A 13,141-nucleotide genomic window follows, 5' to 3' on the forward strand; every position below is an offset into this window, starting at 1 on the left:
CTTCCAGGTTTTCAAACTTCCATCCTCATTGTGTACATTAGACATTTTCATTTTTATGTATTTTGGAGAGCATTGTGTTCCTAAGGTTTAGGCAATTTTCTGGTATTTTATTAAAAACCTTGTTCACTCCCTTAGTGTTCCCTTAGTGTTCATATGCTTAGGTGCCTTCGTCTACACCAGGCATTCTTAGATGTGTTCTCTTAATGTTTTCCCAGATTACTATTGTATTGTGTGCATGATATCTTAATGTCTATTCCATGTTGAATGCATTACTTTGCAGATAATAAATTTTACCTTCAGGGCTTGAGAATGTGTTTTCTGTGTGAACTAATCTTCCTTTTCTAGGAATACTCTTTGTTTCTTTCTTAGACTAACTCTCTACTGATTGAAATATTTCTCATTCCATATTTTTCTCTATAGTTCATTTTTTACTACTTATTTCATAGTTCATTGATCATTTTAAATATAAATTTTAAAATTCCTTCTCCAGCATTTCCTTCTCATTGTTGTCAGCAAGGTCAGTTGTTGAAATTTCTGGACTGTTAGGGAAGCTTGCTCCCCTTTTCCTCTGGTCTGCGTGTCTCTCCATATTCTGGGATGATTCTCTCTTTTACTTTTATGCAAGGGATGATTTAATGAGCTCCTTCCTCTTAAGTGCCCCGGACAGGGCAAATAGCCAGGTATTGTTCTCCTGTACCATGTGTGTACTTAGCTGTTCCCAGTATCACACTTTGTGATCAGACATTAAACTCTTATTACTACAGTCACATCAGATCAGCACAATGTACCAGCAGAACTTTGGGGGGAACATGTAGAAAATGCTTCCATGCTTCCTTTCATCCAGGTATAAAGTTGTAGTAGTAGTCTGCAATAAGTCAATAAGTATGTTATTAAAGATAGTAAAATTACTTTTATAATATAGGTGCTGAAAAGGACAGGAAATAATTTGGAAAAGAAAGCAGAGAAAGAGAAAAGATGGAAAAGTGTAATAGAAATCAAGGTATAAAAAAGGAAAAGATGGGAAGGGTGGATGTGAGGCAGTAGCAGCTAACTCAGGAAGAAAAAGAGGGAGTATGAGGAGAAAGTGTAATAGACCTGAGCTAGTAAAACAGTTATTTCAAGGAGAGGTAACAGTCTAGGAGGCCCTCTCTCTTGTCCTTGGTGTATCTGCATACCTACTGTGTTTCTGCTCAGTTACAGGGATGGTGCCTGATTTTCTGGGACTCCACAGCCTGTTTGATATTTTCTGTAAGGGAGTGTATTTGTGTGAGCTCTCCTGAAGAAGAGCTGTGCGAGTCCTGTGAGTCCAGTGCTGTCACATCCAGAATGGGCTCCCCATGCCTATTTTGATGTGTGTTGGGGGTGTGGTAGTCTTAAGTTAGAGGCATATCAGCCTCGTTGCTGTGGTGCTGGGTGTCTCATGGTGGGTACATAAGGATCTGCTGCAATCAGGTCACAGGTCAGTGGGTTTCTATTAGGGTTCACTGGGAGGTAGCTAACACACATGGGGTTCAACTTTATAAGCCACTGTGGTTTTCACTGGCACTATGTATGCCCCCGGTTCTCTGCTGAGTGCTTGGTGTTATCCTCAGGAGCTGTCTTCTGTGAGTCTGAATGAGAGTTGAGTTAACTGGCAGCTCTGGGACTTAGAACTTTGTATCCTCCTTGTGCTGGTGGGGCACATGCACTATTTTCCAGGTCCCTATGTTTTTCTCACCAGCTCTTTGTTGTTGTTCAGCCCAGGGACCTGAGCCTGGGTGCTTGGAGTGTGTTATGCTGCATCATCTGGCTGCTTCTCTTGGAAGCAGGAGTGCAGGATGCAGGCTCATGTCTGCCACTGATGGCGTGGAATGCTGAGCACCCACTCCTCTGCACAGGGTCGTCTTTCAAATAGCACAGGCCGTTGTGGCTGTCCTCAAGTGTGGGACTTGTGTTTGAAGGCTTTTTGTATGTGATCTGTGGCACAGCAGGCTCCAACCTGGTTGATGTAGAACACAGGGGTACCACCCTGAGTCTGGGGAAGAGCATCAGTTTTCCTGCCTGTGTTTGAGCTCCTGTTGCCACTGGTGGTAATACTTTGGAGCCAAGTCGCTTTTGCTGGGACTTGTGTAGAGTTGGTCAAATTGCTTGCTGGATTTCTGCTTCTGTGGAATGCCTGGCTTTGCAATGTCTGTGGGCTGTGGATGTCACAGAAACCTTTACCCTGACTAGGACATCCCTCCATGGATTTTCCAGTCACCATGATTGGGGATAGCATGCAGTGATTCCCTCCTATACTGAGCTCCTGCAGAGTTTGGGGAGAGATCTGAGTTGGATTTAATAATTCTTTTGTTTTACGTCTTGAGATTTATTAGTCTTTATAAGGAAATCAGAGTCTTCACCAGTATGCTGGAATGTGGAACTTTATTATATAGTCCCAGCAATTGCAAAGTTCTTCTCTTAATTCCTAGGTCTTCCATCCACTTTGAATTGAATTTTGTGTGGGATGAAAGATCTAATTTCATTCTTTTCTTTGAGTGGACAAATATGGTATCTTTACATCTATGAATATTATTGAGGGAAAAGTAAGTTATAAAACTATGGACAGAATAATATATACATATATGAAGAAAAAGTTATCTTTAAAACATACAAATGTGTATAATTTAGAATTACATTTGTGGTATACTACATATGAAGAAACATATACTTCAATATACAAAACGTATATGAAGACCTAAACATAGAGGAGGTAAATTACCACAAGATTCGTAGTTATCATTCAGTGTGTGGGGGTCAAGAAGGGAATGTACACATGGGGGCACAAAAGGGACATAAAAAAAATTTCAGCCTGTTCTATACTTTAAGGTGCCCAGAAGGACTGCTTTTGTTTTCCTTATCTAACTGTACATATGAGATAGATTCACTTCTGTTTATGCTAATTAGAAATGTAAAATCAAAGAAAAATGGGTCTCACTCTAAAGGGAAGACATCAAATTGCTTTTCACCCAGATAAAGGTACACAAATGGGCAGTAGAACAACTCATGATTCCCCAAAGGCAGAATAGGATAAATACACTTATACTCAAAATTTCTAACAATGACATGAGTAATTAATGTTTGAAATGTGATATACAGCAATATTCTAAGAGAAAGAGTCCCCCACCCAAACTGTCTTCTGTTGTATCCTAATGGATGGCATTAACTGAATAAATTGAGATGTTAATTAAGAGAACCCATCAACTCAAATGTCCATCTCTTTGAGAGCTATATTTCTCACAAAAGATTATTGTCATGGTACTTTATTGTTTTTAAAGAAATATAACCTTTTATGAGATGCCTTTTATTGATTTACACATAATGTCTTTGATATTCACAGTACAATTCAGAATGTCACAAAATATTATGTCATATAACTGTCACCACAAAACATACATTTTCCTTACTCTTCAAAGATTTCAACCTGGTCATTTGCCATCAATTCCCACATTTCCTTCTAGGCCCAGGCAAGCATTGGTTTTCTTTTTATAAATAGTTTTTCTTGTTCAAGAATGTATCAACAAATCATAAAGTACGTATGCTCCATGTCTGATTTCTTTCCCTTGGAACATTTTTAAGATCCATTCATGCTGTTGCATTTATCAGTGGTTAATTTCTTTTCATTATTGTTCATAAATTGCTTATTCAGATATACCAAAATTTGGTTATTGTCCTGTTTGTGGACATTTGAGATCTTTCCAGTTCAAGCTCATATGTAGAAAGCCATAAACATTTGTGTACAAGTTTCTGTGTCCATCAGTGTTTTCAAATCCCTGGGGAAAATATCTTGGGTAGCTCAATATTTATGTTCATGCCTGTGTTCTAAAATTGTTGTGCTAGTTTACATTCTCATTAGCAATAGCAGAGAATTCTGTCTGCTCTCTACACCTTTTCCTAGTCTCTTTGTCGCTTTAATTTGCATTTCCCTGGTGATTAGTAATGCTGACCGTATTTTTTTTCAAAATTTTTTTTTAAATTTTTTTTATCCATTCTATGGAAATGAGGTCCAACTTTTCATTTCTCTGGTGGTAAACAAAGTAGTCACATGGTTTGTGTAATCATACATGCATGTACGGTAATGATGTTTGTCTCATTTCACCATCTTTCCTTCCCCCACCCCTCCTCACCCCTCATTTCCCTCTACACAATCCATTCTTCCCTTACTCCCTCTGCCCCATTATGTATCATCATCCACTTATCAGAGAAAACATTTGGCATTTGTCTTTTGAGGATTAGCTTATCTCCTCAGCATGATGTTCTCCAACTCCATCCATTTACCTGCAAATACTGTCATCTTATTCTTTATGGCTGAATAATATTCCATTTTGTATGTACACCACAGTTTCTTTATCCATTCATCTACTGAAGGGAATCTAGGTTGATTCCACAATCTACCTATTGTGAATTAAGCTGCTATAAACATTGATGTAGCTGTGTCACTGTATTATGCTGATTTCAAGTCCTTTGGGTATAAGCCCAAGGAGTGGGGTAGGTGGGTCTAATGGTGTTCCATTCCAAGTTTTCTAAGGAATCTCCATGCTGCTTTCCAGAGTGGCTGCACCAATTTGCAGTTCCACCAGCAAGTTCTTTATAAATTATGGAGATTAGTGCTATATCTGAAGTGCATGTGGAAAAGATTTTCTCCCACTCTGTAACTCTTTTCACATTTTCGATTGCACCCTTTGCTGAGATCAAGCTTTTTAGTTTGAACCCATCCCATTTATTGATTCTTGCTCTTATGTCTTACCACAGAACACTAAAGAAATTAAAGAAAACCTTAGAAGACAGAATGATCTCCCTTGACCTTCAATAGGCAAAATTAATATTGTCAAAATGGCCATACTACTGAAAGTGCTGTACAGATTCAGTGCAATTCCAATTAAAATCCCAATGACATACCTAGTAGAAATAGAGAAAGTACTTATGAAATTCATTTGGAAGAATAGGAGACCCAGAATAGCCAAAGCTGCCGGGGTCCTGCCCTAGCAGGAGTTCATTGGTTCCACACTGGTAAACGGGATGCGGGAGACAGCGTCGGCGATGGATGGAGAATGAAAGACACAGACTCTAGTTCTGGTGCAGTCAATCCCACTTTATTCTGGGGAAGGCTGGGTTTATATACATTTTTCTTCAGGCTATGATAACAGGCTTGTGACTAATAAAATCAAAGAAGTTTCCAAAGCATAGGCAGAAATTGTTTTTACCGAAAGATTATGAGAAAACAGTAACCTTACACATTATCCTTACTTAATCACAATTATTTTAAGCATATCTAACTACGTCAATGAGCTAATACAATGTTTATTTCCTTAATATCTAAACTCTATATGACCTAAGACTATTTTTATTATTTTTGTGGTAAAGCGATAGACAAATAATGTCATGTGACCATCACTACTAGGTCCATCTGGTTAATATCTAAATTGCTGAGTTAAGGGTTACAGGAGGGCAGTGGTCCCAATGGTTATTATGTACCAATGTTTATTATAGGGGTGACATATTCTTTGTAGGAAGGAAGGAATGTTGTGAAACCTTATTTTTTTACCTTACCACCACACATGTACACAACCATCATCTGGATAAAACCACCCTGTAGGAGACAGGGGGAGATCTATATCTACCTTCTCTAAGGGCTTGCCTTTAGGGGGGTACCAGGGCTTGCCATAGATAAAATAAGCTAGTCCATATCTAGTAGCTACTGTGGGAGGTGCTTTGTGTTTAGAACTTGGGGAAACATTGTTATATATAAATTTCTGTGCCCCAACAGGTTCTGGCTGTGCCAGTAAATGCAGTGTTTGATTTTTAACATAATAAAAACATTCTCCTGTAGTGAGGTTAACGTCACAGGGTTTCAACATGTGTTTTGTCTCTGTGATGTTTTTCTGGAAATTTGTAGAATTATTCCCATCACCTCTAGCAAGATCCTCAGACTGAAGTGAGTAATGTATTATTAGGAAAACTCCACAGAATAACATCCAAGCTAGGGAGGCATACATCTGGCTACAATCCTTTTAGGATGAGTCTCTGCAATCATCCTGAGTGGAACTCTGTCAAGCACTGCAGGGAGAGCCAGGTGCCCCCGCACAAAGCAGTCCTTAACAGGAAGAGTGATGCAGGAGGTATCACAATACCAGAACTTCAGCAATATTACAGAGCCATAGTAACAAAAATGGCATGCTACTGGCACCAAACTAGACAGATGGAGCAGTGGTACAGAATAGAGGACACAGAGACAAATCCACATGCACACAGTTATCACAGACTAGACAAAGGTGCGAAAAGCATACAGTGGAGAAAGATAGTCTCTTCAACAAATTGTGCTGGTGAAACTGGAAATTCATATGCAATAAAATGAAATTGAACCCCTATCTCTCACCTGGTACAAAACTCAACTCAAAATGGATCAAGGACCTAGGAATTAGACCAGATACCCTGCACCAAATAGAAGGAGAAGGTAGGACCAAATGAAGATTTGGTCCATGTTGGCTTAGGACCAGACTTCCGTAACAAGACTGACCATATTTTCAATAGCCATTCATGTGTCTGTGACTGCCAATCCAAATCCTTTACCCATCTTTGTTGAGTTGTCTTATTACTGAGTTTAAATATTTTTTCTTGATGTGACTCCTTTGTCAGACATAGGCTACATAAGTATTGTCTCTTACTCTGAGCTTGTTTTTTCTTTCATTACACTGCATTCCAAAGAAACTTTTTCATTTTTTTTCCATTTGTTTTTAGATAGCATTCATTAGGTAAATATGCCATCACTTACAGAGAAAAATATTTCAGGGTGTAGCCCTTAAAAATCAGGTATTGTTCAGGCCACCTGTGAAAGATAAAATCAAAATAGTAATTTGAATTTCAAAGTGTAGAATACACATGCTATGCTCTGCAGTGACTTTGTGGTATAATAGAATTTTGAGAAGACTTCTGCATTCAAAGGAGTTCAAAGTAAGATCTATGAGATTGTGCATTCAGTTCATTTACATTCAAAGACACTACATTTGCTTCATGGCTGTAATGATTGAAACTCGTTCTCTAATTTTCTCCTCTTTGAGAAAACAAAAGGAAGATTCAATACTAGGTTGACGAATGAATATTCAAAGCTGCCCCTCTCCCTTAGAATCAGCCAAAGAAAATCACATAAAAATATTTGACTTGGATAACTAAAAAATATAGTTCCAGCATTTCATAGTGATGCTTCTCATCATAAATTTTTTGCTTCTCATTTTTCCTCTTCTCTTAACTTGATAGCAGTGCTTTCTAACGTGGTACAGATGTGCACTTGTATTTGCACATGCCTGAGTGTGCACGTGCATGGAAAGAAGTATCCTTAATCCAAACATGTCATGTAGGAGGAATTTTTTTTTCTGTTTGCTACAACCTAGGCAAATCAGTACAGGTAATAAAGAGCAAAGAATCACAAAAAGATCACATGATATCTCAGTAGGTACAGAAGCAGTGTGTGATAAGAATCCACATGAGCTTCATGAAAGAATATCTTGAAGAAAGTAGGCATAGAGGAATGAGCATCAACATCATAAACGCTACACCCAACAGACTTATAGCCAGCATCATACTGAAGGTGCACAAATTGAGAGTATTTCCTCCACAATGAGAACAGAATGGGGTGTCCACTCTGCACACTACTATTCAACTTATGGCTCCAGAGTTTAGAGAAATAATGTAATGCAGTTGGGAAAGTAGTCACAAGTGCCCGACTTGCAGGTTAAATTTTTCATACTTGGAAAACCAGAGAGACGCCACCAAAATACTCAGAATTGATAAGCAAATTCAACAAACAGCAGGATACACAGTGAATAGCTTTTCTGTACACCAAAAATGAACTCCCTTAGCAATAAATAAGGAAAACCATCCCATTCACATTAATATCACAAAAAAATGAAATAAATGAATTACCAAGGAATAATCTTAACTAAGAAGTGAAAGATATCTAGGATGAAAATTGGAAAACACTGGAGAGAAATAAAGAAGACACTGAACTTGGACAGAACTCCCTCCTATGTGCATGAATTGTGAGGCGAACAATGTAGAAGAGACAGTTGTATCAAAGTCAAAATCAATTACAGATTCCGTGCAATCCTCCACAAAGCATCAATGTCATGTTCCCCTGACCTGGAGAAAACAATGCTCAAAAACACTTTGGACCACAAAGGACCCTGAAGAGTTCAAGCCATCTAGAACAAAATTACTACGAGAGAGGCATCACAACACCTGACTGACTGCACATTATATTACACAAATGTGCTAAAAACCAGAAAGCGTGTGGCAGAGGAATGGAAGAATGGAGCCAGAAAGAGACTCCTACATACACAGATATTGAATAAAGGTGCTGAAAACATTAGCTGGCTGAAAGAGAGCTTTGTGAACAAATGGTGCTGGGAATCTGGACATGCAAATTGAAATAACTGGAACAATTATCCTTTTATCTCACTTTGAAAAAACTCAAGACAAAAGGCATCAGAGATATTAAAGGAAGACTGAAGACTTTGAAATGTTGCAACAGTTTTTGAGGCGTACTCCAATAGCTCAGGAAATAACAGGAAGAGTTTGTAAAGTGGGAGTATGTCAATTGAAAACTTCTGCACAACAAAGCTCTGTGTTGGATCTCACGAGTGAAGAGAAGACTCAGAATGGGAGAAAATATTTGCCAGATAATCATCTCCTGATGATTACTATCCAGAATATAAGAAATACGGAAAACAACTTAAATCAAATGAACAAGTAATCCAATAAAACAACTGGGGGTATGATCTGAGCAGATACTTCTCCCAAGAAGAATTACAAATGTATAGTAAATTCAGGAAGGAAGGCTCAGTATCTTTACCCTCAGGGAAATGTCACTCAAAATTAGGTTGATTTCCCCCTCACCCCAGTCAGAATGGCTCTTTTTGAAAAAGCCAAAAACTTTGGAGACAATGGAATTTGGACACTGTTGGTATAAATATCAAGTGGTACAACCACTGTGCAAAATTATAGGTGATTCCTGAGAAAAACAAAATGGGAATGTGATTCAGCTGTAGCACTTCCAAGTGGACACCTGAAAGAAATTCAGCATACAAAGAGATCCCTTCAATACTTTCACTATTGTGGCAGTGTTCACATTAGCCAAGTAAAGAAATGAGACCAGGAGACAGAAAAAAGAAATTGATAAGAATGAGTGGAACATATGTACCCATGGAGTATTATGCAGCCATACAAATGGATGAAATTGTGTCATTTTCAAGCCTGTGGTTAAACTCAAGATTAAGAAAAATAGGAAGATAAAGGAAGGAAATGATTGAATGTTTATCCTCATCTGTGAAAGTTTAAAGGATGATAGAAAATAGAAATGTGACCTAAAAGTAAAAGTAGTATTATGTAATGGGAATGAGACTAGGGGAAGCGGAAAAGAGAGAGAGTAGAAGGGATGGTTGTTATGATTACCACAGTTTATATGCATGTACAGAAATGTTAAGAGTGAGTCATTAACTTGTAAAATGAATGTGAGTTTCTAATTATTATAGACGGTCTTTTTTTTATGTTTTTATACCCTTGAAGATCTTGAAGGAATTTGAGGCACCACTTCATTTTTTCTGAAGGCTTAACCAGGGGTTTTAGAGTCACAATGTCAGCTTCAACTGCAGACCATGCTCCAAGAAGTTCCTGGATTTGATCTTATCCTAGAATGCTTTTCCTCAGCAATATTTGGCAAATTGAGAAGTAGAGTGGATGCCAGTGGGAAACAGGCCCTTGAATTCCGTAAATGCTAGTTTCTTTAAATTTTAGACTCTCTTTTTCCCTTAGCTCTGACTCCAGTGGTACTTCCTGCTGCTCCATAGCAGGGCCCCCCTTTTCTCCACATTACGATATCATTTAGATCACAGACCTTGAAACCCTTCCTGTCAGTCTAGTTAAGGACCACCCAGATTCCTCTGAGTTCCATTGAATGCCTTTTGATTTTATTTCATCAAAATTATTTGGCTTCCTCTTAACTCTAGTCGGAAGGTATCCTAAAGATGGTTGTATATTTTGTAATAGAATGTCAGCAAATAAGTATTTCAAACAATACCACTAATAGTGTTGCTGTATGATGAACCACTTGAAAAATCTATTCTTTGAAAGCAGTGATTATTTTGCTCATGATCTGCAGTTCAGGCATGCACAAGTGAGGTCAGTCAAAGTCTTCTCTTCTAGAAACTGTGTGAGTGCAAGTTGGCTTTGGGGACCAGAACATTCTATCGTCTCCTAAATCCACACGTCTCTCTGTTGAAGCTGGCTCTGGTCTGGTCCCTCAGCATGGTTGTCACCTAGAACATGTTATAAGAGGTTCCCTGAGCTCAGAATATGGCTTATGATGTTTGCATCCATATTTACAAAAATGAGAGTGTTCTGTTCAGACTCATGGGAACCATTTATTGGTGCAGGTCTGAATAAGTCAGTGGGATGTCCATAAAATGACTTTAGAAAGTAAGAGAAGTGAAGATGGACTTAAGAGGCAAAGATCTTCCACTAAGAGGTGACATTCAGTTTTGTTTTGTTTTTTTAATTTTATTTTATTGTAAACAAATGGGATACATGTTGTTTCTCTGTACATGGCGTAAAGGCATACCATTTGTGTAATCATAAATTTACATAGAGTAATGTTGCTTGATTCATTCTGTTATTTTTTCCCTTCCCCCCACCCCTCCCACCCCTCTTTAATCTCTATACAGTGCTTCCTTCTTCCATACATGCCTCCCTCCCTAACCCTAACTCTAACCCTAACACTAACCTTTCCCCCCATTATGTGTCATCATCCACTTCTTAGCGATATCATTCGATCTTTGGCTTTTTGAGATTGGCTTATCTCACTTAGCACGATATTCTCCAATTTCATCCATTTGCCTGCAAATGCCATAATTTTATCATTCTTTATGGCTGAGTAATATTCCATTGTATATATATATACCACAGCTTCTTTATCCACTCATCAATTGAAGGGCATCTAGGTTGGTTCCACAGTCTGGCTATTGTGAATTGAGCAGCTATGAACATTGATGTGGTTGTATCTCTGTAGTATGCTGATTTTAAATCCTTTGGGTATAGGCCAAGGAGTGGGATAGCTGGGTCAAATGGAGGGTCCATTCCAAGTTTTCTAAGGAATCTCCACAATGCTTTCCAGAGTGGCTGCTCTAATTTGCAGTCCCACCAGCAATGTATGAGTGTACCATTTTCCCCACATCCTCGCCAACACCTGTTGTTGCTCGTATTCTTGATAATCGCCATTGTAATTGAGGTGAGATGGAATCTTAGGGTGGTTTTGATTTGCATTTCTCTTATTACTAGAGATGTTGAACATTTTTCCATATGTTTGTTGATTGCTTGTAGATCTTCTTCTATGAAGTGTCTATTCATTTCCTTAACCCATTTGTCAACTGGATTATTTGAATTCTTGGAGTAGAGATTTTTGAGTTCTTTATACACTCTGGAGATTAGTGCTCTATCTGAAGTATGATTGGCAAAGATATTCTCCCACTCTGTAGGCTCTTTCTTCGCATTGCTGATAGTTTCCTTTGCTGAGAGAAAGCTTTTTAGTTTGAATCTATCCCAGCTATTGATTCTTGCTTTTATTTCTTGTGCTATGGGAGTTCTGTTAAGGAAGTCTGGTCCTAAGCCAACATGTTGAAGATCTGGACCTACTTTTCTTCTATAATCTGCAGGGTCTCTGGTCTGATTCCGAGGTCCTTAATCCATTTTGAGTTTAGTTTCGTGCATGGTGAGAGATATGGGTTTAGTTTCATTCTGTTGCATATGGATTTCCAATTCTCCCAGCACCATTTGTTGAAGAGGCTATCTTTTCTCCATTGCATATTTTTGGCCCCTTTGTCTAGTATGAGAAAATTGTATTTATTTGGGTTTGTGTCCGTGTCCTCTATTCTGTACCATTGATCTACCTGTCTATTTTGGAACCAATACCATGCCGTTTTTGTTACTATTGCTTTGTAGTAGAGTTGAAGATCTGGTATTGCAATACCCCCTGTTTCACTCTGCCTGCTAAGGATTGCTTTAGCTATTCTGGGTTTCTTATTCTTCCAGATGAATTTCATAATTGCTTGCTCTATTCTGTACAGTACGTCATTGGGATTTTAATTGGAATTGCATTGAATTTGTATAGCACTTTAGGTAGTATGGCCATTTTGACAATATTAATTCTTCCTATCCAAGAACATGGAAGATCTTTCCATCTTCTAAGGTGTTCTTTAATTTCTTTCTTTAGTGTTGTATAGTTCTCATTGTAGAGGTCTTTCACCTCTTTTGTGAGATTGATTCCCAAGTATTTTATTTTTTTCGAGGCTATTGAGAATGGGGTAGTTTTCCTAATTTCTCTTTCTGAAGATTCATTACTTATGTATAGAAATGCATTGGATTTATGAGCATTGATCTTGTAACCTGCCACATTACTGAATTCACTTATGAGTTCTAAGAGTTTTCTGGTGGAATTTCCAGGTTCCTCTAAATATATAATCATGTCATCAGCGAACAGGGATAGTTTGAGTTCTTCTTTTCCAATTCGTATCCCTTTAATTTCTTTGGATTGTCTAATAGCTCTGGCTAGAGTCTCAAGAACGATGTTGAATAGAAGTGGTGAAAGAGGGCATCCCTGCCTTGTTCCAGTTTTTAGGGGGAATGCTTTCAGTTTTTCACCATTTAGAATGATAATAGCCATGGGCTTAGCATAAATGGCCTTTACAATGTTAAGGAATGTTCCCACTATCCCTATTTTTTCTAGTGTTTTGAGCATGAAGGGGTGCTGTATTTTATCAAATGCTTTTTCTGCATCTATTGAAATAATCATGTGATTCTTGACTTTAAGTCAATTGATATGGTGAATGACATTTATTGATTTCCTGATGTTGAACCAACCTTGCATCCCTGGGATGAAACCCACTTGATCATGGTGCACTATCTTTTTAATATGTTTTTGTATGCGATTTGCTAAAATTTTGTTGAGAATTTTTGCGTCGATGTTCATTAAGGATATTGGTCTGAAATTTTCTTTCCTTGATGAGTCTCTGTCTGGTTTAGGTATCAGTGTGATATTGGCTTCATAGAATGAGTTTGGGAGGGTTCCCTCCTCTTC

At 38.1% G+C, this 13,141-nt stretch overlaps 1 protein-coding gene across 8 annotated transcripts in view; it reads left to right on the forward strand.

Annotated features, from left to right (window-relative positions):
- Positions 1–13,141, forward strand: part of LOC306641182 (uncharacterized protein) — a 41,639-nt gene that overhangs the window by 15,453 nt on the left and 13,045 nt on the right. The gene's annotated exons all lie outside the window — the stretch shown is intronic.

The sequence above is a fragment of the Sciurus vulgaris genome (genome assembly GCF_902686455.1).
Source record: "Sciurus vulgaris genome assembly, chromosome: 12".
Lineage (NCBI taxonomy): Eukaryota > Metazoa > Chordata > Mammalia > Rodentia > Sciuridae > Sciurus > Sciurus vulgaris.